The sequence below is a fragment of the Pteropus vampyrus genome, unplaced genomic scaffold (assembly GCF_000151845.1).
Source record: "Pteropus vampyrus isolate Shadow unplaced genomic scaffold, Pvam_2.0 Scaffold81, whole genome shotgun sequence".
NCBI classification, from domain to species: domain Eukaryota; kingdom Metazoa; phylum Chordata; class Mammalia; order Chiroptera; family Pteropodidae; genus Pteropus; species Pteropus vampyrus.
Window position 1 is genome coordinate 2,670,223 of NW_011888862.1, and position 26,334 is coordinate 2,696,556.

Genomic DNA, 26,334 nt, shown 5'->3' on the forward strand with positions numbered 1-26,334 from the left:
ACCCTCGCCAACGCTTATTCTCTTGTCTTTTTGATAATAGCCATTCTAACAAGTGTGAGATGATATCTCAATTGTGGGTTTGACTTGCATTTTCCCAATGATTAGTGATGTTGAGTATCTTCTCATGTACCTATTGGTCGTTTATGTGTCTTATTTAGAAAAATGTCCATTCAGGTCCTCTGTCCATTTTACAATCAGATTGGTTTTTTTGCTCTTGAATTGCGTGAGTTCCTTACATATTTTGAATATTAACCCCTTTGTAACACTATCAGCAACTTCAAAAATTTAAAACAGAAATCGTTATACTATAAATCAGTAGTTCTCAAACATTTTGGTCTTGGGAGACATGTAGAGTCTTAAGAATCATTGAAGTCTACGGCCATGCCACCCTGAACAAGCCCGATCCTGTCTGATCTCGGAAGCTAAGCAGGGTTGGGCCTGGTTAATACTTGGATGGGAGACCACCTAGGAAGACCAGGTGCTATAGGTGTAAAAAATAAGGGATTGTAAGCTGACGAGGTCCTTGCAATCTGTGAGGTCAAACAAGGGTTGCCTTGCTTAAAAAAAAAAAAAGAATCATTGAAGACTTCAAAGAGCTTGTGTTTACATGGATTTAATCAATCAATGTTTACTATATTAGAAATAAAAACTAAGAGAAAATTTTAAATATTAATTTATTTGAAATAACAATAATAAACCCATTACATGTTAACATAACATGCTTTTATGAAAATAACTATTTTCTAAAATAAAAATAATAAATTATTGAGAAGAATGGCATTGGCATACATTTTTACAATCTCTTTAATGTCTGCCTTAATAGAAGCAGCTGAATTCTCATATTTGCTTCTGTACTCATCGTATTGTGGATTGTTGTTTTGGTTGAAAAATACGGAGAAATCCCAGCCTTATACAGATACACAGTTGAAAATGGGAGGAATAATTAATAGCTTTTTCAGATAATTGTGGGTATTCTTCTTTGGTACTGTGCCAAATTGAGACAAGTGGTAGTTTCTTAAAGGAAAGAGGCATCGTGAGATTTGAAATCATAATAATGAAATTTTCATACTCTGTTACATTGAAATTCATTGATTTATTTTATATTTTGAATGGATATTTTACCCATGCATGACTTTGTAACATCATATGTTGGTCATTTGGGAAATCTTTGTTCATTGAGTTATGCAGATCCTCCTTACACACACACACACACACACACACACACACACACCGCACTCATTAATAATGCTACTGATCTCATTAGAGGCCTCTTTTAAGGATTATAAAGCTGTCAAGCCCATGGGGGCAGATCCAAGTTTTCTAAAATTTTAATGATCACTTAAAAACTCAAATTTTACAGACAGCAAATACTTCCTTCCAATTGTTTTCTATAAAGTGACAGGCTCATTTTGTTCATTTTTGAAAAACTGTCTGCCTAATCCCTAAGTCTAAAAATCAGTGGTCGTCAGTTTCCTTTTCAAGTTAAAAATGCTCTTATACAAAAGTAGTAGCTAGTTTAGCTGGCAATTCAAATATTGGTACCTCAAGCAGTCATTGAGTGCTTTTCCTTGAGACATGATATGAACATTGGTGTGCAGCAAAAGTGATTTAGACTTACTTCTCATTTTGTCACACAAAATTTAAGAAGACGTGTGCTCAAGGTTGAAATGCAGTTTAAGTAATAATTTTCACTGACATTTGTTTTTCCTACAAGTGCAGAGTGGTGAAGCACACAATCACCACTAGTACAGTTTGGTGCCACTACTTTGATTCATGCTTAGATTGTGGCCATCTCTATGCAGAGATCCCATGGGCTTGCCCTACTGCCTGCATTTACAGCATCTTGTTTGTATTAAAAAGACAGTAACATGGGGTTTTTAAAGCATTTAAATCTGAAGCAGTATTCTTTGCGTTTTATGTTTTTAGCCTCTTACCTAGCAACTCTGGGTCAGCTATTTCTACCTTGTTAACTACAGCAGTGGTTCTCAAAGGTTGGAGTAAGGAAGGGGGCATGGGCATGGGTCATTGTGACCCCCCAGAGGACATCTGGCAATGTCTGGAGACAATTTGGTTGTCACAACTTGGGGGTGTTAATGGCATCTAGTCGATAGAGGCCAGAGATGCTGTTAAGCATCCCACGATGCATATCACAGCCCCTATAACATAGAATTATCTGGCCCCAAATGTCAACAGTGCTAAGGTTGACAAATCCAGGATTCCACAGTATCACTGATATTATATAATTGAAAATGCCAATAACTACTTCTGGTGGGCATTCTCATGGAGACAGTTCCCATTCTCTTGATCTCTGTGGCTTGTTATGCCAAATGCTGAAACAGCCCCAAAGAGAGGGTTCTGGAACTCTATAGAGAAATCAAGAACCTCAACCTTGTAACTTATTAATCCCACAAAGGCTATATCCTATAAGGCCTGTGGTGTGTATACACCATGGATGTTGACCTTTCCATGTCTAGCACCGTAGCATATGCATGCTGGTCTGCTTGGCAGAGAAAAGCAGGTAAAGAATTAGAATGCTATTCACAGCATGAGAACAACATGATCTGTAAAGAAAAGAAATAGCACCTTATTTTTATCATTTTGCTTTATCGTTTCTAATTATTCTGACTAGTAATTGTATTGTCAGTGACTTCATAATGAATCCTGGTTTATTTATTGATTTTTATTGACCCATTTATAGATTGGTCCTTTTATATTGCAAGGGAGACACTGGCTGCATGGATCAGTTTCATTTTCTTCAATAATATTCTAATATTGGATAAGCAAATGCTTTTAAAATAGGCATGCTCTTGAAGGAAAATCAGATCCTCCATTTTAAAAACCTGTCTCAGTCTTTCTTGAAGGGAACAAACACATGTTTCATAAAACAGCAGCCACTTCTTAAATATTTTCCTTATTATCCCACAGAGAAACAACATGTTCAAAATACCCTTAACTGTGCTTTCTCACGTCACCCTAGCCAACACCTTAGGGAAAGCCTTCAGTAATAATTTACTTGCTGAAAAGTTTATTCCCTCCAAAATTATGCTTGGCCTCTTCCTAGCAGCAGGAAAATATCATAATTAAGAGATATCGTGTTGAACGCATTGTTTGACAATCTGGCAGTGACGTGGTAGAAGGGTTCATTACAGTTCTTATACAATGAGTTTGCCAAGTGCATGTGTACCTGCTCCTCCAGTGGTAAATTCTCCAGCAGTGGCCATCTGGAATAAATGGAAGAGGCACTTGCTTACTTGGATTCACTGAAAATACCATGAAGTGAAATTCACATCTTTCTTCATCTAGGGGTCTGGCCAACCTTTTCTGACAACAACACACACTTCTGTTAGGCCGCTGAGGCAAGGGCTTCATGCGTTTGTGATTGCAAGACTAGTGATATATTTGAAAGAAATTAACAAATATACGCAAGGGTGGGTATGAGTTTCTCACATGGAAATGGATTCTGTCCCCAAATGGTTGCATGGAAACATCTGTTTGAAACAATTCCGAGCTAGGAAGAATGAGCTAGGAAGAATTAACTGTATGGTTCTATTGAAAAAATGCTTACCTCACAGTCTTGACCTAAGACATAGCATCTGGACAGGGGAGGAAACAGAAGTGGTCTTGGAATCACATCCTTTTGAAAACAAAACAAAAACCCTATCCTTATCATTTTTTACAGGGTTTCTCCACAGCTTAAAAATTCCCCAAACTTCCCCTTCACATTTATTTTTTTAACCCCTTACACAATTCTGCCATGGTTAACATCTTTCATGACCACGCATATTTGTCCAAATGAAGAAATCGACATTGGTGTATTATAATTAACCAAACCTCAGGCTTTATTTGGATTTCACTAGTTTTTCCACTAATATCTTTTTTCTGTTCAAGGATCCCATCCAGGACACCACACTGCATCTAGTCATCATTGCTCCTAGTACTCCTTCTTGGCTTTTGATGGCCCTTCTCTCTTTTTGATTGAGACAATAAGCTTCAAAATGGACTCTTAAGAAGGCTTCATAAACACACTAGAGCCAACTTTTCAATTGTGTCTATTGTAGGGGAGGAAAACAATTTTTTTCCACTGCCCTCCTAGGTTCTGCAGTTGGGGCCCTGGAAATTAAATGGACAAAAGATAGATTAACAAAAGAAAAACAGTTTATTAACACAAGCAGAGCACATATATGCAGGAGAAACTCAGTGATGAGTAACTCAAAGAGGTGGTTAGAACTTAGGGCTTATATAGCATCTTAACAAAGAACAACAAATTTGTAGAGAAGTGACAAGACGAACAGAGAAAAGGTTAAGACTTTAAGGGGTGGCAAACTGTGGGAAAGTAAATATATGGGGGAAAACTAATGGAAGATAATGGTTATTTAGTAAAGTTTGTTATGTAGATTCCTCTCAGTACTGTCTTTGGGCTGAGAAGTCTAGAGTTGTCCCCAGTGAATAAGAGTCTAAGAGTTGTCCTCCTCTTCCTGGTACGAGAAAGGGAGACACTTTACAAGTGGAATTTTATGTCTCGCTTTTAGGCAAATGGAAGGGAGGGCAGAGAGTTTTTGTTTTTGTTTGGTTTGGTTTTCCCTTCTTTTTCTTGTTTTGTTTTGATCTGCTGAATCTCGGTTTTCTTCAGCTCAAAATAATCCTTTTGCCAAAGTAGCATATTTTGAGATGGTATATTTGGTCCCGTACAGTACAGCTCAAAACAAAAACAAAAACAAACAAAAAAACAAGCAAACAAAACAAAAACCCAATCAAAAAACCTTTGGAAAATTGAAAAATTCAGGCAAAAGGCTCTCCTGGTTGCCATTTTTACCTAGGTAAAACCAGTCATCATCTGTTTAATGAATTCATTTTCTATGATTTTATTGACTACTCTGGCATAACTCAGTGTATAGATGAATCTATATCGTGAGTCACAACAGGAGGTCATCAGGCAGTAAGAAGGACCAGACGAGGAGAAGCAAGGCCTTAGAAACTAGACTTTTAGACTGGGAGAGAACAGAAGTTTGGACCAGACCATGGTTAACCGTCTGAGGTGAAGTTCAGAGAGCTGGACCATGTCCAAGGAGCTATAGAACGTCTGGGAGACACCAGCCATTTAGCATCAGAAAGTGGAGCAAATAGCATGAAATGGGAATGGATTTGGAATGGTAGGCCGGCAGACAAACTGACAGTGAGTGCCAGAAAGGACTAGGTGATATGCAGAAGCCAGCAGGTGATAAGGAAGAGGTTTGCTAAAAAGAGCAGGTAAGACATCAGCTTGGGCTTACACTGCTTGTGAATCAGGGGCAGGATTCTCTCGGAGCTTAGGTTCTGAGTTGGTAGCTCTGGCAAGGTTTGTGCAAGCAGGAACTACCCAGGAGCAAGATACCTGGGGTACCAAGGTAGAGAGTTGAGTGCAGGAACTGTAGCTATTAGAATCAGGGCAAGGTAAAAGCAAGGTCAGAACCCAGGTTAGCCTGAGGTTGAATTAAATTCTCTACCAAATAAAAGATGCTAAATTCCTTCCAAATAGGAAAAGAAATAATCACTGATCTTAACTCAGAATCTCTCAACCTTGGCACCAGTGAGATTTAGAGCCGAATAGCTCTTTGATGTAGGAGGCTGCCTTGTGACATTATAGAATATTTAGCAGAGTCCCTAGCCTTGACCCACTAGAAGCCAATAAAACCCTCCACCTTACTCCCTGCCAAGTTCTGACAACCAAAAATGTCTCCAAATATTACCAAATGTCCCCTGGGCACAGAATCACCCCTGTTGATAACCACTGCTCTAAAATGAAGCAAATCCCATGGAAGGCATTAAACAACTTTTGTTTTAGTAGAAAAATGTCTTGGGGAAGGAAACTGAACTGGTTATTACATCCAAGAAAGGATAACAAGGGAAGCGATGTGCCTAGGAAGGCAACATGGACACAGTGCTTCCTTCGTAAAGAGCCACTGAAAAGGCAGGTGTTAGAAAATTTTGGTCTTCAGTGGAAAGAGTCTGGGACCATAAGTTTCCTTGTTCCGTATAAATATATATGGTGGAAATGGGTGTGTATTCACTGATTTAATAGGTCAAATGAAATTGAACGATGCTTTAAACAATGTTTAGTGCATAAAGCCAAAAGGAATCAAAATTTTCTTTGTGTTCTCACCATGAAAGCCTTCCTAGCCTTAAAATGTCTTTGCCCAATGTAGGACATGATGATATTTTATTGAATAATGCCTTTTTTCACTCTGAATTTTTTTCAATAGAGTCTTATGAAGGCACTTTATAAAGCTATTTTTATCCCAGAATATAGTCATTTTAGGCATTTTGGTGGACTCGTTACCTCTTACATACAGTTCTATCCTAAATTTCTCTGATTTTTAGAGTGGTTTTGATGTTTGGGAATAAAATGGCAAAGAACAGTAATCTCTGAACTCTGCTACCTAAATCCACAAGAATTTCATAATTTCAAGCCATGTTGCACTATTGCGCTGTGGTTGGCAGCTTCCAAAATGCCCCCATAATCCCTGCTTCCTGGTGGTCACACTCTATGTGGTCCTCTCCCCTTGAGTGAGGGAAAAACCCAGCGATTTGCTGTTGGCAAATAGAATATGGCAGAAGTGATAGGATATCATTCTCCACTTCGATCAGTGGCATAATATTGTGTCGTCAAATGTGGCAACACATAGTTATGAAGACAAAACAGTTAAGCTTGAATTCCAGCTCTTGATGGACAGAGAGGGTCCCTGAGGTAGAGGGACAGCAACTGACCATAACGTACTGAATTTAATGCTGCTGAGAAATGAAAGGGAATCTACTTGTGACACAGGCACAGAAAGTTCATCATTTCTAGCCACAAAACAAAAAGCCCCAAAATGTTGATCACCTGCCCAACAGGGATAAGCAGTGGAAACAGAAAACCAGAGTGGCGATCTGAGTATTAGGAGAAGTCTCCATTGCACAGTGGGGAAGGCGCACAGGAAAGAGGGACCCAGGCTTTAAGGAGCATCAAGGAGTCATAGAATACAATGGTGGTTGTGGTTTCAAGGAAAATGTGAAGCATGTTATAAATAGATTTCCCAAATGTGATGTGTAATAAAAAGTTTAACATCCTTAACAACCACCACGACCACAGCACGCCAAAAAGAGGCAGCCATGGCTCCCAGCCCTATAGGGGACTTAGCTATGGCTGGGTTTTCTGAACAATTTTATAGGCCCGACAGAGAAGAAAGAGCCTGAGCTGATGGATTAAAGGAGAGTCGGGGATGAGAGAGTCCATTATTTGGAAATGGGCAAAAAAACTTAAAAATAATAATACCATTGATCATGGTGCAAAACACTTTGTAAACAGTTTCTCTAAACTTCATGTTTTGCAGATGGGGAAACTAAGACCTCATGACAAGATGTATAAATGATGGAGCCAGTTAAAACCCAGGTCACTTTCAACTTTACCCAGGGATAATATTCAGACGATTTAACTGTGCCATTCTGCAGACCCCCGCTGGGCCACGGGTGGCTGGCGCAGTGACCCCAGGGAAGGGGAACACCGGTGTCCCTCAGGTCAGTGTTTATTTCCTAATTGGCACTGAAGTTCCACACCTCAATATTTAACCATCCAGTCAGATGTACTTGTGCACGTGGGCTGAGTGACAACTTTGTTTCCGACTGTCTTCTCCCAGGCCTCCTTTCTGCGGGGTCCTGTCTCCACTTGTCAGATAAAACATGGAAATGTATTTCCAGTACAAACTAAAAGTGAAGGCGAAACCAGATTGTCTGCTCCCTCGAGCATTTGTAGACTGACAACTTTTAAATAGAAGCACACACATGGGATTGTGAAAGCTGCGCCACAGGAACAGTGAGTTCTGGTCAGAGAGCCTTCTAGAAAGAGAAACTGAAGCTCCTTGTCTTGCCTCTTGAAAAGCGGGTGGCTGGTGGGAGTGGGATTCGGCTGTTCAGGGAAAAGCTGGTCTCTTTGTTTCTGATGTAAACTTTAAACAGCTGTAGAGTGGCCTTTCTCCAGCCTGGCTGCTTAATTTATGTTGAGTGCAGATTTGAGGCAGAAAGCTGTATCTGTGGCCTTAGTTTGGGAGTGGGAGGGGGGGACAGGATGAGACTGGCCCCTGGCCATAGAAAATAAAACAGTGCTTCTCTATTCTAGAGTTCCCCTCCCTGAGATCCTGATCCCTGGACTGGGCGTGGCCTGGCAATGAATGGGTTGAAGGCTCCCCCAAGATACAAAGTGCAGCCCAGGTGGGCATTACCGATCTAGAGGGATGCACAGGCAGGGTGGAGTTCCGGTTCCAGTTGTGCCATTTACTGGTGGTGGTGTGTAAATGACCAGATTAACCCCATTGTCTTCCCAGTAAGCTGCTAATGCACAGAGGGAACTGCAGTCTTTTCTTTGAGACTTGCTTCTCTGTTATCATTTCCCATTTGCATTTGCAGGGAGAGTTAACGATTAAACCTCTCCGGGCTTCAGTTTTATCATCCTCGAAATGAGAAGAATAGTCTCTATTTGACGTGGCAGGCAGTCGGTGGTCAGCAGTTACTATTTTCGTTGCGGTTTCACTGGGCACATAGCTGATGAGCTCGCTGGGATGCTGCTGAAGCAGCTGTCAGTGGAGAAAACTTAAAGAAACCGGAAGTGTAGCAAGTATGGGAACCGCTGTTGACTGTCACATTCTCTCATGGCTGTGCTGGGCCCTGGACAAGGACCCACAGCCTTGGGCTAAGGAGCAGGGTTAGAGAAGCCCCGACCCTGTATGAACATAACTGTACTATGACGGAGTAGAATCCTCCTGGTTATAATTGAGCTGGCATATGCAAAAACATTTCAACCACTAAAGCATTATTCAAAGGAAGATGTAATTCCTTTAAGTCTCCTGTGTTTTCACGCATACCGTATTCCTACCCATCTTTAACGTTGCTTGTCGCTTGACGTTGGGATTTCCTGGGGCCATTTTCTAGGTAGTATAATACACCCTTTCTCAAACTTTGATGTGTGTGCCAATCACCCTAGGACTCCTATGCAGATTCTGACTCAGTGGATCTGGGTGGGGCCTGAGATTCTGCTTTTTTACATTTTCAGCATCCCAGATGATTCTGAAGCTTCTTCTATAAAGAAGGAATCAAGCATTGTTCCATTTGCTCTGTCTTAAGGCACACATCATGGCCATCATACATTGCCACCTTTCTGTGGTGTGTTGGCCTCCATTTCGGGTTGCCAGGTGAAATATGTATGTGCCAAACATACTTAAGTAAAAATTATTCCGTGTTTACCTGAAATTCAAATGTAACTGGGCTTCTGGCTCAATCAGGCCATTCTAGGGACCTCTTCCCACTTCTAATTTGTTGCCTCTAGTCTGTTGGGGGAGGAGCTGAAAACAGTTTGAAATTACAGAGCTGCCAAAAGTAAGAAGTCCTCAATTCTTTTCCACCTACACTTGATTCCCCAAAGCTTTAAATACTATCTCCATTCTGACCAAATTCATTTCCCTAACTCCTCTCTCCCGAGGCTAAGACTCTGAGACCCCGTTGCCTCCTCGCCACCTCTGGGGGACTGTCTATCAGACCTCAAACTTAACATGCTCAAAGCAGGTCTCTTGACCTACGCCCCTCCCCTGACCCCCCTCTCTGTTCCACCAGTTTTCATTCCAGTATCCTGGGTACCAGTACACGGCACTGAGGGCCAACAACCTAAGAGCCATTTGGGGTGCTGATCCTCTCCACACACCTACTTTCTAGTTCGTCAACTCGTCCTGGTGGCTCTCTCCAAACACCTCTCCAATCCATCCTTCTCTCTCACTCCTATCAGTGGAATCTCCATCTAGGCCCTCATCCCCTCTTGCCTGGACTAGTGCCGTGGATTTGGCTGGTGTAGAATCTCTTCTGTCTTCCTCCCCACTCCGCACAGAGCTGCCGAGGGACCTGCTCAGATTGTATCGCTCTCCTCCCTCATTGGTTCACACAGGCAAAGCCCTCCAGCGGTTTCCAAGCGGAACTATTGGCTAGCCGCTGGTAAGTCTGCACCAGAGGTTCTGAACTGAGGGTGATTTTTGCCCCCATGGGACATGGGCAATGTTTGCAGAATTTTTGGTTGTCACCATTGGGGAATGTTACTGGCATCTAGTGGGTCGAGATCAGGGAGGCTGCTAAATATCTTGCAATGCACAGGACAGCCCACCTATACCAAAGACCATCCAGCCCCAATTGTCAACCATGCGTAGGCTGAGAAACCGTGGCCTAATGTAGGTGGTATTCCAGAGCTGAAGGTGATAGAGTCGGGGACGGTACCCAACTCAAACTGGAAAGTTCTTGTGCTGACCAGCCACCCCTCCACATTAATGAGTGCCTTCATTCAGCTGCCTCAAGGAATGGCCAAGTGCTGCCCTAGACAGACCGATATAGCATAGAGGAGCATCCTGAGAGCCTGCTACTTTGCGAGCTGCTATCAAGCAAGCAGGCATAACTAGGGTGCTTAGAGTTTACATGACCTCCGGCAAATCACACCCCTGGTAAAGAATAAAGCGACTAAAAACCAAAGCCTTGTGTGCCAAAGGCTTGTCTTTCCCAAGGTCCCAGGGGACCATCAATGAAAACCTTGAACCTCTGGACTGTACTTGGCCACCCAGAGAATTCGCAGAGAACAGAGGCCTCTGATTTTGGCCCCCAAGCTGTTAGCTTTAAGTGAAACCAGAGTGAGAAAGTTCCCTTTAGTGTCTTGACAATTAAAGGATAATGTAGGCAATATGTTTTGATCTCCTACAAAAACTATAAAAATTTTTTCTTCTGTTGAAATATCTTTTCCAGTGACATTTCAACAAATTAGCAAGGGCAACTTCAGAATGTGTGTTTTTTCCACCTTAAAAAAATGCAAAAACAAGTGTTCTTTTCCACTTCATTAAACTAAATAGATTTGATATAAGGCTGGCCTTTCCTGCTACTGAGGAATGCCATGTAATATGAATACAGCTGCCAAAGAACTAATAGTTGTTAATTATCTCCCTCAACTAGCTTTCCTGTTAACCATTTTTAACTCAGGTTTCCCCTGATGGGTGAGAAATACTGCGTGGGGTGGTTTACCAGTGAAGCCATCTCTAATCCTGTCACTCGATAGGCAAAGCCCAAACCTATCTTTGTCCGACAGGTTTCAGGAGCACCCCTGCCCCCAACCCTCAGTGGGAAATTGACTAAGTAAAAAGGCAGGGTGCAGGAAGAAGATGGGGATGCAGTTTTACCAGAAGACTTCATGAGAGATACAAAATGCACGCTTACAGGAGTCAGATGTTTGGGGGTATAGGATATTTGGGGGTATAGGATTCTCTTGCTATGCTAGTACTTAATTCTCAACTCTGGCTGCATATTAGAATCACCTCAACAACTCCTCAGAAGCACCGATGCCTGGCTGGGCCCCACCCTCAGGGTTTCTGACAGAGTAGGCCTGGGGAAGGCCAAGGACACTAGGATTTTTTAAGTTTCCCAAATGACTCTAATGGATGTTGAACCTTGAGAACCAGAATTTCTTCCCCTCAGTGCTGGGGACATTTTGGGCTGAGTCATTCTTTGCTGGGGAGGGGTGGGGGGAATCTCTTGTGCATTTTAGGATGTTGAGTGGGATCCCTGGGCTTTACCCACTAGATGCCGGTAGCACTTTTCCCCAAGCAGTGACAACTAAAAATGTCTCCAGATATTGGCCCCCCATACACACTCCACTGAGAGTCACTGTCATGGCTGCTCCGTGTAGAATGCGGTTCACTGGTGAGTACAAGATAGTATGGTGGATGGGTGAATGGAGGTTGCAACGTTCAGCTCTCTGAAATACAAATTAAGAAATGGAGGAGCTGTTTGATGTCGTAGCCTCAGACTAGAGGTGGGATCAGTGTTCTTCCACAGATCTCCACTAAAATACCTTGCCTCTTCATTACAGACATCCAGACTAAATTGGCCCTTTGTTATCTATAGCCTATATTTGAATAAACACAAATCCATGGTCAAAATTATTTATATGATGTTAAAGATCTATCTCTGAAAGAGAAGGGAGGTGAATTATTCCTTTCTATCGAGTCATTTTTTTTCCTCTGGGCAACCTCCTCCCCTCCTGTCCGTATTTCTACCAGGACAGCGTTCTAGCTTTAGGCATTCCAATATAAACAAGTTAATTTAAATGAAATAAAAGTAAAAATTCAGCTCCTCCTTCACACTAGGCACACTACTTGCTCAATAGTCATGTGTGCTCGTGGCTACCATATTTTAATGCAGATATACAACATTTTCATCATTGAAAGGTTCTATTGGACGGCATTATTGAACCATAGAATTTATGGCGACACTAATGTTTAAAAACCTCTGTTAGCACCCACTGACGCTAGGATCAGCTTCAACCACATTAGTTTGGCATTTAAGATACTTCACCATCTAACCCCAGCCGTCTCTTCCAAACCCCTCTTTGTTCCTCAGTCTCCTTTATACAGTTCATTACTGGAGAGACCAACGTACTTCTTGACTTCCAAGCCTATGCCTGTGTGGTTTTTTTTTGTTTTTGTTTTCGTTTTTCCCATTCTCTAACTTCTTTACTTGGAAAACTCATACTTGACCTTCAGGTTCAGTTCAAATAGCCATCCAAATCCCCTTCCCACTCAAGCCTTCTGGGTCCCAAACAATTGCTCCATTCATTGTTGCCCTACTCAACTTGAATACTTGTCTATCACATATTTGTCACCTTTTCTCCTAAGCAGTCGTTTGCATGTGTCTCCTGTGCCAACTCAGATCTCCCGAAGGCCAAGGAGTGGCTATATTCCTCTTTGTATCACCAAAGACTAGCTAACACAATGTAGGCACTCACAATTTCAAGTGAAATAGTCAACTGACTAATGAATGAAACGGCATGATTAGACACGTGCAGCACCACAGAATTCCAACAACCCACACCTCCGAGAAACTGATAGTATCTCTTTTGGGTAAGAACACCTGCCTTTATTTTCTGAGCAGAATAAGCATATCTGGTGACTAGAGGGCTCTTTACAGGAATAGGAGATTAATTCTTTTAAAGGTTATATGCGATGCATTGATCATCACAGAGTAAGAAAGAGAACAAAGAGGAAATTTATTGTTCTCTTATATGGATTTCATCTTTTATATCAGGTAAACAGAAATGTCTCAAGAGAAAGAACATTTAAATGGAGAGAAAAACAGAAAGGACCAGCTTAGCATTACAGCTACACAGTATTTCTTTCCTGGCGTATTCTCGACCCTCTCTAAAAAGCGCTTTCTCTGTATTGTCAAACCCACAGTTGTAGCTTACATTTCTTTTCTCTTCCCCTTGACATGTAACACTCTGTCCCGCACATGGCTGGTGCTCCATTCAGTCACCCCCTTCAGGAAGCTTTCCTTGACTTTCCTTCTCTTTTGTAATGCTGGAATAACATAGTGTACTGTTTCATCATGTACTTACCACGTTGTATCACATACTATCTCCTCAATATAACTGTGCTTTTCCCAAGGTCAAAAACTGTATCTTGTTTTTCTTTGTATCTTCATAGCCTATGAGAGTGTCCGGCACCACAATAAATAAATAAAACTTGGGCAGCAGGCATTCTAGGTTTTAATGGAGAACAGTAGTATTTCTTTGCCATGGTTAACAGTATTAGCAGCAACTTTTAGAATTTGGAATGAAAAGTCGGGAAAAGTTTATGAGTATGAATTTCTTTGGATGAAAAAAACCGTTGGTGTTCTTGGCCTGAATAAAGACACAATAATCATTAAAGAATTCTAGAAAGTAGAGACGATTTTAGAAAAAGAATCCTTACAAGATTCCTTTTAAACCTGTTGATTTCAATCCAATGAATAAATATTGAAGACTTAATATAAGCAAATTAACTGTGCCAAGAGAGAAAAGAAGAAAATAATTCTTCCAGTTAACATTTCATAATTCTATGACCTTATGATTCTGGACACCTACTTAAGGTATTTTTAAACCGTGGCAGTCACATTGGGTAGATTTATATGAAGAACCAGGCAGTAAGGCATCAGAACTGGAGTGGATTTCTTGCATCAGAGTTTCGCTACAAGCCAACGCCATTGGGTCATTTTCAGATTCAAGCCATCAGTTTATGGCTTCTCCCCAGAGTGCACTGGACAATCATGAGCCACTTGGCAGTTTTCAAGGTGCAGGTTCATCCTGGTTTATGCTCTTTCCATTTGTCTGGCAGCCAGATGGTTAATTGCCCTTTCTTAAGCACATGTAAGCTTACAGAAAAGGTGTGAGGAGGGACCCTGGAAAGAGGAGCCTCTCATAGCAGGCTGAGTCTCTGGATAGAAGTTGGGATTGTTGAAAGCCTTTTCAGCCACACAAAACCCTGGGGTTCTTCATTAGCATATCAGAGGTGGTGCAGTGGTGGGAAATGCTGCAGGCAACAAAGGACACAGCTCAGTGGCCTTGTCTCATTGGTGCTCACAGAAGCAGAAAAAATGGTAATCGGGCAAGGGCTGCTGTGATGGACAGATGTTGACATGTTTTCTTGGGCGACCAAAGTCTTCCCCCCAACCACTTGATCTGGACTCAAGACTGCACACCCCTCTTCAAAGGCACAGTTCCTGGACATACTATAAAAGGAGGGTACATCTCTCTAGCTAAAATGAAGACATAGTTTTAGCTTTCACTTCAATCATGACCGGGAGGGTTTCCCTTTGTTTTTTTAGACTTGAAAGCCTTATTGGAAACATAATTTGGTGATAAATAGGAGAGTCAGTTGGCAGTTACTAATACCATCATAGAGACCGAATCACTGTTGATCTCACAGCACCTCTTCTCAAGAGTCGGCCATCTTATTATTTTATGCCGAAAGGGAGAAAAGATATTTAATGAGAAAGTAACTTCACATTTTCATTGTCCTAAACCATTTCCCTTCTCTGAAGTTTGAGGCCAGTGTTATATACTGTACACCAGTGGTTCTCAATGCGGGTGATTCTGCCCCCAGTGGACACTGGGCAGTGTCCAGAGACATTTTTAGTTGTCACAACTAAGGGGTGTGCATGCTGCTGGCATCTTGTGGGTCGAGGCCAGGGATGCTGCTAAACATTCTACAACGCGCAGGACAGCTGACACCATAGAGACTTATTTGGCTCAAGATGTCAATAGTGCTGAGGCTGAGAAACTCCGCTCTGTAACTTTCTTTGTGATTTTAATTTACAAATTCTTATTGAGACAAATTGCTATTGGTAAACGAGTACTTTGGGGGACTTCTATCCTCATGCTTGCTATTTTTAAAATATTGAACAGTTTTTGACAAAGAAACAGGACCTAAGTGACAATTTCTCATCTTTGGCTGTATCTTTGAAAGATTTGATCTATGCAGTGGATGTAAAATTTTAGATAATTTTATATTGAGCACAGAGGGGTGAAAATTTTCCTACATCCAATAATTTGACTTTCTTACAGCCAACAACATGTCTTTTACTTCACACTCAGCTGAGTCTTAAATATATTCCAAATGGCATAAAATTTGATTGAAGAATTCTTTCTCCTCACTTGGAAATGTTTATATCCTCTTAAAAAATGATTTATTGGGATACAATATGCATTGTTCAAACACACATATATATGTTTATACATAATCAAATTTATATTTAAAATCATATGTCATAGTAGATTTGTTATTTAATATGTTTTAATCAAATTTTTTCCAGTACGATATTTACAAATCAGAACATTTGTAATCCTATATATGCACATACACATATGCATATATAAATATAGATGTATTGAAAAACATATCGTTTTCCTTAGATGCCAGTCGTTCTATCCTAGTAGCTATATGTTGACCAAACTACTCCAAATCCCAAACACTAGGTCCTATCAATCACTGGTTATTATAGCCATTGGTATACAATTTAAATAACTGTCTTCTTCACAGGGTGAAGTAGATTTTAGATGCCACAAAAGAAAGTGCAGATGATCATAACAGATTTTATAAAGAGGAACATAAAATAGAAACCAAATCGAATTGCCTTAATCCATCTTCAATTATCTTATGATATAGTCTGTATAATATACAGTTTTTTCCTTTAAAGTTCCTAATTGAAATTATTTTATCGTTTAGGAACCAACCAGACCTGAGACACTTACAAAATAAGAGTGATGCTCTCTGGTGAAGCTATTTCACTATTTGTAAAAATAGTTTTACTTTCTATAAAACACAGTGTCATATATTCGAACACAGTGGTTCATATTACAATCAATTGTGCCCTAAACACATACTCATTTCTTAGGCGCCAATCGGACTGGCCGAATCAGAACATCTGAGGATGGTATTAAAACAAAACCACACACACACTCACACACGGCAATTCTAATGTGCCTCCGTGGTGGGAAGCCTGGCCCGAAACCCAGGTCTAAAGCACAGACTGTCACAGGCAACTGAATTGGCAGGTAAATTGGGGGAATATTGTTCTATAGAGATAGTAAGGACATCTCTTTCTTAGCCTCGTGGGGGCCGGGAGTATGAATTGTCCAGGAGAATACATTGGGATGCAACGATTTAACAGTGATTCATTTTTTCAATTGCCATCCTGAATGACAACAGCAGTTTGGTATAATGGAAAGAATGCCGGAACCCAGGCGATGTTCTAGTTCTGGCTCTTTCGTCCACTAGCTGTGAGTGAGCTCTGTCAAGACGCTTCATTCTCTCTAGCCCTGGTTTACTCATCTATTAAATAAGAGGGGTTAGTTATACAATTTCTACCGTTTTGTTCAAGTTAGAGAGAAGAAGAACTATAAGTGATCATTGTGAATTTAGAAAAAAGTTCAGCAATTTAACATTTTCTATTTCTCATACACATATAAAGCACTGTATGGCAAAACGATATAGAGTTTACAAAAGAATTTTTGGCAAATTGTAATTAAGACATATGTCTTATCATATCAGGAAAAGGGGCCCAGTGCTTTGGCTATAAGATATTTCTATAGCTAAATATATCAGACTGGAGGTCAGCAATTTTTTTCTGTAAAGGAGCAGATAGTAAATATTTTAGGCTTTGAGGAATGGGGTACAGAAAAATCTCTGTTGTATAACCTTTTTTGAAAAACTGACTTAAAAATGTGAAAACCTAAAAAATAAAAATAAAAATAAAAAATGCGAAAAACCGGTGATGGGCAGGATTTGCTGATCCCCGTCTTAAACAATTAAAATATATATTTGCATAACAACAAATCGCCTGCTTTTACACAACAAAAACAACAAAAAGCCTGCTAAAAGCTATTGCTACAAGTTGTTACATAGAGAGATTGAATCTGGGCAACGAAGAAGCCCGCTGAAGAATTTTTTAGTCAAGGCCTGCCAGGGGAAACCATCCATCTGCAGGGTGACCAGCTCCTCCTGGTTTGCCTGGAACTTGCCTGGTTTTAGCACTGAAGTTCCGGGATCCAGGAACCCAGGATGGTTGGTCAGCATCTGAGACTCTTGGACAGGTTTCTTTCATGGGAACTCTAGGATCAAACTAAAGGGTAAAAAGCTCAAAATGGAAATGCTTTCAGGAGCTTTAACTCATAAACAATAGGTGAAGGCCCCAGCTGGAAAACTTTAAGGCAAATATTGCAAGAGAATATTTTGTATGCTCTTTTTGGATTAAACTTGATTGAGCTTAATTTCGCCTTCCCCTTAACACCTCCAATCCAACAGGCTGCAGTTGAGGAAAACGCTTATTCACAGGTATGACAATTGTTTTGTAGTACACGTTTATACATCCTCTGGATATGATAAATGCTGGAGGTTATGATGAAACACAGCCCAGCCTTATTACTCAGAAGTGACAGAGTTTATGATTACTTCCTGGATTTGTCTGATAAGGACACATGGCATGAAAATAGCCATGAACCTAGCTATGAATAAAAAAATTACTAGTAGGGCTTGCTTCAGAAAATGGCCAGGAATAAAAGAGGGAACAATTTTCTCGACGTTTTTCTTATGTACATTATTATCATTAATTTGGATCTTTCCAACTGCAAGTTCAAAGCTTACAAGGCCATTTGCTCTTAAGAACTTGCCTTGAGAGCAGGTACACCACCGCCAGTACAGCTTTATTGTGACCACTCGGTTTTCCATTAGTACTTTATAAAAATAGGAACCCTTGTTAAAGCATAAGTATTAAAAAGCAGATCTGATAGCTTGAAAGAGGACACCGTTGAGTAAAACAAAATCAAGGGTATACTTTAGAAGCTTTTGCAATATTCTTTCATCGTTATCAGTTTATTCCAATTCTGATCTTCTATTTGGAACCGAGGTTGTGCCTTTAATGACACATCCTATTTGGGTCATAACAACGTCTTTTCTGAGCTTCGGGTCTGCTTGACATCAGAAGCTCTTGCTTCCTCTGAGGCTGTGGCTCTGGGTAATTCTCTTCAGAATCTATTTCAGCAGAATCAGTGATGCTGAAAAATAATCATACATTTCTCGAAATGAATCCTCCTTCCATGGTGTCAAATCAAGAGGAAAGAGAGAAGACCCATTTACGGAGTGGCTTGATATCTTGGTTCGACATGAAAGCCAGTAATGAGTATCTTCCCTAAGTGGAAACAAACTTTCCTTTGCTGTAAGGGGAATGGGGCAGGGCATTGGAACCTCATACGAGGGAAGTCCAGAATGGTTCAAGTGATCATAGATGAGGAAAAAAACGATCAGGAGCCACTCGGGTGCATTGGGCATGGCCATGGAGGATCCAAGCAGGGGAATTTTAAGGAAGTATTGAAGTATTGCTTTACCAACTCTTTCCCAATGTATGTAAATGTATGTTACAATACAAATACAAGTGTAGTATTTGTGTCTATTAGTTCCTACTCACCCATCTCCATTTGCTCAAACTCAGAAGACAAGTGGGCATCAACTTCCTATTTCACCTAGTGATCTATCAGGAAACTCCTAATCATTTTTCATTGCATTTTATTAACTAAATTCCAACACCATCGGATATATGCAAGTTAAATTTTTCTAAATTATTTTCTGAGCTAAACCTAAATGCAGGAGCTTCTTTTTTTCTTAATGACCGATGTAAATAGATGAGGACTTCCCCTGCAACCCTGCAAAATTTTCCACTGAACAACAGCTGAAATTGAGCCCCATCCAAACCCTACCTTGAGGCCTGAGCCAAATGACTGTACTGTCACTGACCCCCTGTGCTTCCCACTGCCCCCATGGGTCCAATTTCTGGCTTAAATGTTTTTCACCTGAGGGTATATTCCATGGCTTCCCACTACTCTCTGTTAGCAATGTCAATCCTGCTGCCTTTCTTCCTACGTTGACTCAGGACCCCCTCTTTTGTGTATTGTCACATTAGCCTACTTGCTAAACCATAGTCTCTCAGCTCGGGCCCTGTTTTCTGTACTCTGCCCTCTGATGCTGGGACTGGAACTCTGCAAACCTCTTTGCCACCTGTCTGCCTGTCAGGCTCTGTCAGTAAGGGGTGCTAGATGAGGGTGGAGGCATGAAGGACACAGGATGGAATTTCTTCCCATTTGCTTGCTGGTCCTGTCAGTGTCATCTCAGCCATGCTTCCTTGCCCTGACAGCAGTTGTTTCCAGAAACAGTTTGTTCCAATTTCCAGTATTATTCTCCATCCCCTTAAGGGTACCAGCTCCAGCCAACTAGTATCTGCCTCGTCAGAGGTGTGGGCCCCAGCTCTGCAGGCCTCATGCTCACAGATTTTAGATTCTGATAGCCCTAACTTCTTCCATTTGTTCCTGCAAGCCTAGGAGTGGCCATTGCTTCCAGTAGTAGTGACTACCTCTGTGTTACCTCGTCTCTCCTTGTCTTCTCGGTCCTCTAATACCTATTTAACTGAGTCTATGAAATTCTCTGTTAAAATAACTGGTGTGTTTCCTCCTTTTTCAACTGCATCTTGACAGAGCCTCTTCTCTGTAAGCTTCTAAGGTTCTGATTCCTCAAATATGCCACATATCAATAGAAGGGAACCTGGAAATACCCATTCTGACTTACCCAGCATTTACCGTCCTCTAAGGATCTATGTGCTTATATAAAAGGGTCCCCAAATTGGGCTCCATCTATTGGGACCCACCCATCCCCTGCACACACACATTCCTTTTGCAGCTTTGTGACACCTGCACGGATTAGCTACACATTTCCATTTCCTTCCTTTACCAAGGGTTCTGCCCAATTGTTCCCTTTGATTTTTGATAAGAAGAACCAACCTACCTGCTGTGGAACCGCAACCAATAGCCTAGACTCCAGGATAGACCTATCATTGATTCCATCCTAGCAGGATGACCTATCTGCTTTCCATTCTATTTCAGAGAAAATTGGCCCCTCCGCAGAGGCTGCATACTAGCTGACCGGAGGGCTTCTAGACGAGCCCTAAGATTCCTCATTTTAGCCCCATGGGTCACTTATTAGATACACTTACATCCTTAAAGATAAAATGGACCTTAAAAATTATCATCTATTCCAACCTTTTCTTTTAAGGAGAATCTATACATTCTATATAATTTGAATAACAATTTGGACAAATAAAACAAAAAAAAAATTGGTCGAAAAGATAATTCACAGGATACTAGTATTCCTTCTCCCTGATGCTGTAAAGTAGCCAAGGTATTCAAAGAAATTTCTATAAAATACCTTTAGATTTTATTTTGATCTTTAACATGGGTCTACACATCTTCAAGCCATAATAGGGATACAATCTCAAAAAATGCTAGATTTGGGAACATGTAAATTTTATGAAAGAGCACTGAAGCAATTTTTCTATAATAATCAGCAGCTGTCACTCCTGAAAACTGTAATTGCAGTAAAGTAGAATGTTCCAAAACCATGATGAGGGAAGACAATGTTCTGTGATCTGGAGCATGCAGTGCCAGCAAGGAATGTGGCATATAATCTGAATATCTCGAATATAAAATGAAAATACTGCCAGGGCATATGAGGCCACTTTTTTAATTATTGAAAATAGTTTACAATATTTTGGTCCCTTGAACATCAATGGTCATATCCTGATGTGATCCCATTTAAGCCCCTTCATGTTCTAGTTTTGATATGCGATTATTGATATTGATATTTGATTATTGTTTGTAGTGGTGACATTCTCAACACTATAAAAACAACCATGCTTGTGAACATTTCAAACGCACTTTAAACAAGGAGCTCTTTTTCCCATAAATGTAAAACAGCAGCCAGAATTTAAAAACAGGGATGGTTCTCTGAAGTGTCGTCATTTCATTCAGAATGTTAGTGCCATGGTTATCTGTTAGTTTCTTATTGCTATGTGACAAACTACCCCAAATCTTAGTTTGAACCAGCAAATATTTATTATCTCACCATTTCTGTGGATTAGGAATTTAAGGGCGCCTGAGCTAGGTGGTAGCTCATGGACTCTCAGGAGATTGCAATCAAGCTCTTGACCAAGGCTGCAGTCATTTGAAAATTTGACAGCAGCTGGAGCATCAGCATGCAGGCTCATGTATGTGGTTATTGGCATCTCTTACTTTCTAGTGGGCTGTTGGCCAGAGGCTTTGGGTCCTCCACAGGCCCACTCGGAGCACAGCAGTTTGCTTCCCTTAGACCCTGCTTTCAATTCCTTTGGCTATATACTCAGAAGTGGGATTACTGGATCATATGGTAATTCCATATCTAATTTTTTGAGGAATCGTCATACTATTTTTCATAGTGGTTGCACCATTTTATTATTCCATCAACAGTGTACAAGGGTTACAATTACTCCACATCCTCACCAATACTTATCTCCTGGTTTTGTTTTTGTTTTTATATTAACCATAATAATGCGTAAGAGGTGGCTTTGCATTTCCCTAATGATTAGTGATGCTGAGCATCTTTTCATATCCTCGTTGGCTATTTGCATGTCTTCTTTGGAGAAATGTCTATTCAAGTCCTTTGGCCATTTTTTAATTGTGTTATTTGTTTTGTGTGTTGATTGTGCATCCTCCAATTTTGGTGAATCATTTATTTAGTTCTAACATTTTTAGGTGTGAAATCTTTAGAGATTTTCATATAAGATTATGTCATCTATAAACAGAGACAATTTAGATTCCTTTTTTTTCTTTTTCTTACTCAATTACTTTGGCTGGGACTTCTAATACTATGTTGAATTAAAGTGGTAAGGGTGGGTATTCTTATCTTGTTCATGATCTTAGAGAAAAAGTTTTCAGTCTTTTACTGTTGAGTATGATGTTACCTGTAGGATTTTCATATTTGGCCTTTATTATGTGGAGGTAGTTTCCTTCTATTCCTAGCGTGTTGACCGTTTTTATCATGAGAGTGTGCTGGATCTTGTCAAATGTTTTTCTGAATCAATTGAAATGATCGTGTGGTTTTTGTCCTTCATTCTATTAATGTGTTACATTATACTAATTAAATTTCATATGTTGAGCCACTCTTATAGTCTAGGAATAAATCCCTCTGGGTCACGGTATATAATCCTTTCAATGTGCTGTTGAGTTGGGTTTGCTAGTATTTGTTGAAGATTTTTGGGTATGACCTCATCTTTACTAATTACATCTGCAATGATCCTATTTTTAAATAAGGTCACATTCTGAAGTACTGTGAGTTAGGACTTCGATATCTCATACTCCTGTCATTTCCGCCCAAAGTGCCCACATACTCTACTTATGTTGAGTTGTGCAGTTCCAGAGAATTGCTTCTCATTGTTTACAGAGTCTTTTGAATGCAAACCATTTGTACCATTCCCCTGATTTCCCACGTGCGATGATGCTCATGTGCATTTTACTTCACTCCTTCCTTGTGACCTAGAGATAATAAACCTTCAAATATCTGGCTTGAGGCTTGGTAAAAAGTTCAAATGTATTACATTCTCGGTTAAATCTAATTTGAGGCTTTTGAGAATCTTCTTCTGACCTCACTAAACTACTTTGCTTTTTTCTTCACAGACATGGATTGTTTAAAAATGAACTTCAAATGGTTATTTAAGAAAATGTATTTTTTCTGCCAGCCAGATGATTACTGTTAAGATTTTCAGCATATTGTTGAGACTTTCGTATATAATCTCTCAAAACATTCAAGGAATATATAGGGTCTTTGGTTGCTTTGTGGTACCTGTGTTTTTAGGAACTCTTCCTGGTGCCCTGACCTCCCTCCCATAACACCCTAGAGCTCTGATCAGTTTCCTACAGTATCAAGACCATTCTCATGTGGCTCACCAATTGAGAGCCTTCTACACAAAGCTTCAACAGGTTGAGAATACAATTTCCACTGTGAGAACACTTCCAAATTTAAAATTAAAAATTGCAGCACAGCTCTGTGATTAGAAGAGTAGCATTTTAAACTAAGGTGACACCAAGTCACACACGATACAGATGAATCACTTTGTGGTGTTTGCCATACTTGACAGACAGAGCAAGATGGTGCTGAAAAATTAGGCATTGGCTTCTAGCATCTGTCCATGTAAATCTATTTCTTGAAAAATGTTCACATCCAACGTTCTTTTGGGAGATTAGGAAGTAACAGAATGACTTTTACCCAATCAAATACCAGATTTTCTTAAGACTCAGGAAGAAGGTTATAATGTTTATTTAAAAGTAACTTATTTCTAGCATTTTGTCTAGTGGGGTACTGGAACCAACTCATAATCAGCCCATGAAAGCTGATTGTTAAAAACTCAGGAATTTTGTGAGCTGATTGATATCATGTGGGTAGCTTGCAATCAGCCATGGTGGAAGTATTTACACCATGGGAATCATCAGCATATGCTACGAATCAGGGCTTTTCCCAGCATACCACCGATTTCATCCCTTCTTTATAAAACTCACAAGCAATCAACTTTATGCCTGAAATGCCTACCATGTCCTTTTTAAGTTGGCGGACCCTCCATGGGGGAAAAATGTCTTTACATTTTTATAAGCTATTGGAGAAAAGAAAACAAACAGGAAACTTCAAGCAAAGGAGTATAACATTAACCATGAGGACAACAGGAGTCCAAAGAGGAGAGAGAAAGGAGTGAGCACACATAACAGAGACTTCTTGAAAATGTTGGACTTTGGGCTAGGCCTTGAAGGATAGGTAGGAAAGGAAAATGGGCAATAGAGTGGTCACATAGTTACAGAAACAAAGTAGTAGCGAGACAGAAGGAGTAAAATCTACTATGAATAAGAAAAGCAAGTGTGGGATGAGAGAGAGCAGCGATGCCTGGATAACTCACGACTCTGTGACACTACAGTTTGTGAAGCCTTCCTTATACATCATCTCACTCTGGTCTTCATACCAAGCCTGAGAGATGAGGGCAATGGAGGCTCAGAGAATTTGTGTGACACAGTCGTAGGAGCCCGCGTTCAGGACAAAAAAAAAAAAAAAATCTTTTATCCGTTGTTCAGTTTTCTTCTCACTGTACCACATTGACTCTGTTCGATTACATTTCAAAGCACGTAACACAGAAAACCAACAATGAAACAATTGTAAACAAGTAATATATTTAACACATCCTGGTTTACTTTAAATGTGCAGAGATGATGTTCTGGGGACTTGACATGACAGTAAAGTCTAACTTCTAAGCATAATTGCTTTCCAGAATTCAGATACATTTTCTCTGCAAGGCATCCAGCATTCCCAAGCCCACAGCTTTATTGTATTCAATCCAGCTCTTGACAGGAAACAGAATTATAACCAGAGTATTATTTCTAAGGAAAAGAAAACAGAACAAGTAAAAAATAGTGCTATCTAAACTACGAGGGCTGGATTCTTAGGTTCCCTGACAGTTAACTTTTCTAAAAGAAATATTTTTGTCCTCTCTATACCATACACTAACCCTCAAAAGAGATAAATGAGAATTGCACTTTTGAGTTTAAAATTTTCCAGTAACCTGAATCTCACAGAGTGTTGAGCGAAAGAAGCCAGACACAAATGCAGTACTTGATGATTTCTATAAAATATGAAAAACCAGGCAAAACGAATCTATGTTTAGAAGTCAGTGTCATGGTCACCCTTGTTAGGGTAGGGGACATAGTGACAGGCAGGGGTCACAGGAGAGTTTCCGGGGTGTAGGTAATATTCAGTTTCTCTATCTGGGTGCCATTTACACAGGTATGTTCACTTTGTAAAAATTCATCGAGCTTCCACATATAATTTGTACATTTTTCCTTATCTCTGTTACATGTTATACTTTAATAAAAAGGTACTTAAATATTTCCTGCATCCTTATCAGGATAGAGCCAGGATTACAATACTTTAGGAGACAAAGAATGTTTGATGTTGGAAAAATGCTCCATGATAAGAGGGTGAAGTATGAGAAGTCTGGCTCCAGCAGATGCTGGGGGAGCAGTCTCAGGTGGTTTGATGGGAAGAGGGCCATGTAAACAGGAGCACTGGTACATTCCAGCCTTCTTGATGGGTGCCAGAGTGTAGCTGAAGGATACTCGAGAGGATTAGAGAAACAGTAAGAGGCCTGAGATGGCATATAATATTATAATAGGTAACATCAGGATCTGGCCCACTCTGGGGCCATTTTTTCCAGAATTCAGCTGATTGGTTGCCCCGTGAGAACTTAATTTAGAAGGAAATTATTTCAGATAAAGATGGTAAAGACCGTGCTCATATAAACAAAGCAAAATGTTCAACTTTTAGACACTCAGTGAATAGGATACAATTTAAAAAGCAGAGCAGAGGGCCCCTTGCATTTCGCTCACTGATTACTCTTCATAACTTTAGTAGATATTCAGGATCTTGGGATTTTTGAGCTGAAAGAGGTTTATAATTGAAGAGATGTTATCTTATCTCCCTTATAGGTTTTCTAAGCCTATACTTCCATCAAGTTAGATCATCGGAAATTTGCATAGCATGTTAGTTAGGTTAGTCTCTTACCTCCTTGGAGTAGGTGTCTGGCTTTTTTCTATGCTATGGGGTGCTCTGGTGGTCTGGTAAAGCCTGCAGGACCCTTCTCAGAGTAAGTATTTAAATTCATAAAGAAAATGCATGAGTCTACAAAGAAAACCACTTATATTAAAATTCAGTTATATGCTTCTTAATTAAAGTGTTACAAATAAGAGCTGCCTGAGGTCTAATAGTAATTGTACTTTCAGAGTAGCAACGAGAAGGAATGAAATTTTGAGCTATCTGCAACAACTCTACCGTGATAAGAAAATATCTGTGGTTTCTATTGGCAGCAAAATTATAGAGATCGCTAAAACTCTGTGCGGGCTCCATGCACAGTGAAAGAAAATGCTAACCAATTGTCAGTTAGAGGTTGATGAACATAAGGGTGTAATTCTCTTCCATCTGGGCCCATGGAGCCCATGAATTTCCATTTTATAGAGTCTGTTCTTGCCCTATATTCGGGCTTAATAGCTATTTGACCGTAACAGTCTTGATTTTTTTTTGTAAAAACGGTTTAAATTAT

At 40.2% G+C, this 26,334-nt stretch overlaps 1 pseudogene; it reads left to right on the forward strand.

Moving 5' to 3' along the window:
* The first annotated feature begins 371 nt into the window (after positions 1 to 371).
* On the forward strand, positions 372 to 490 carry LOC111741783 (annotated as a pseudogene).
* Positions 491 to 26,334: the final 25,844 nt, after the last annotated feature.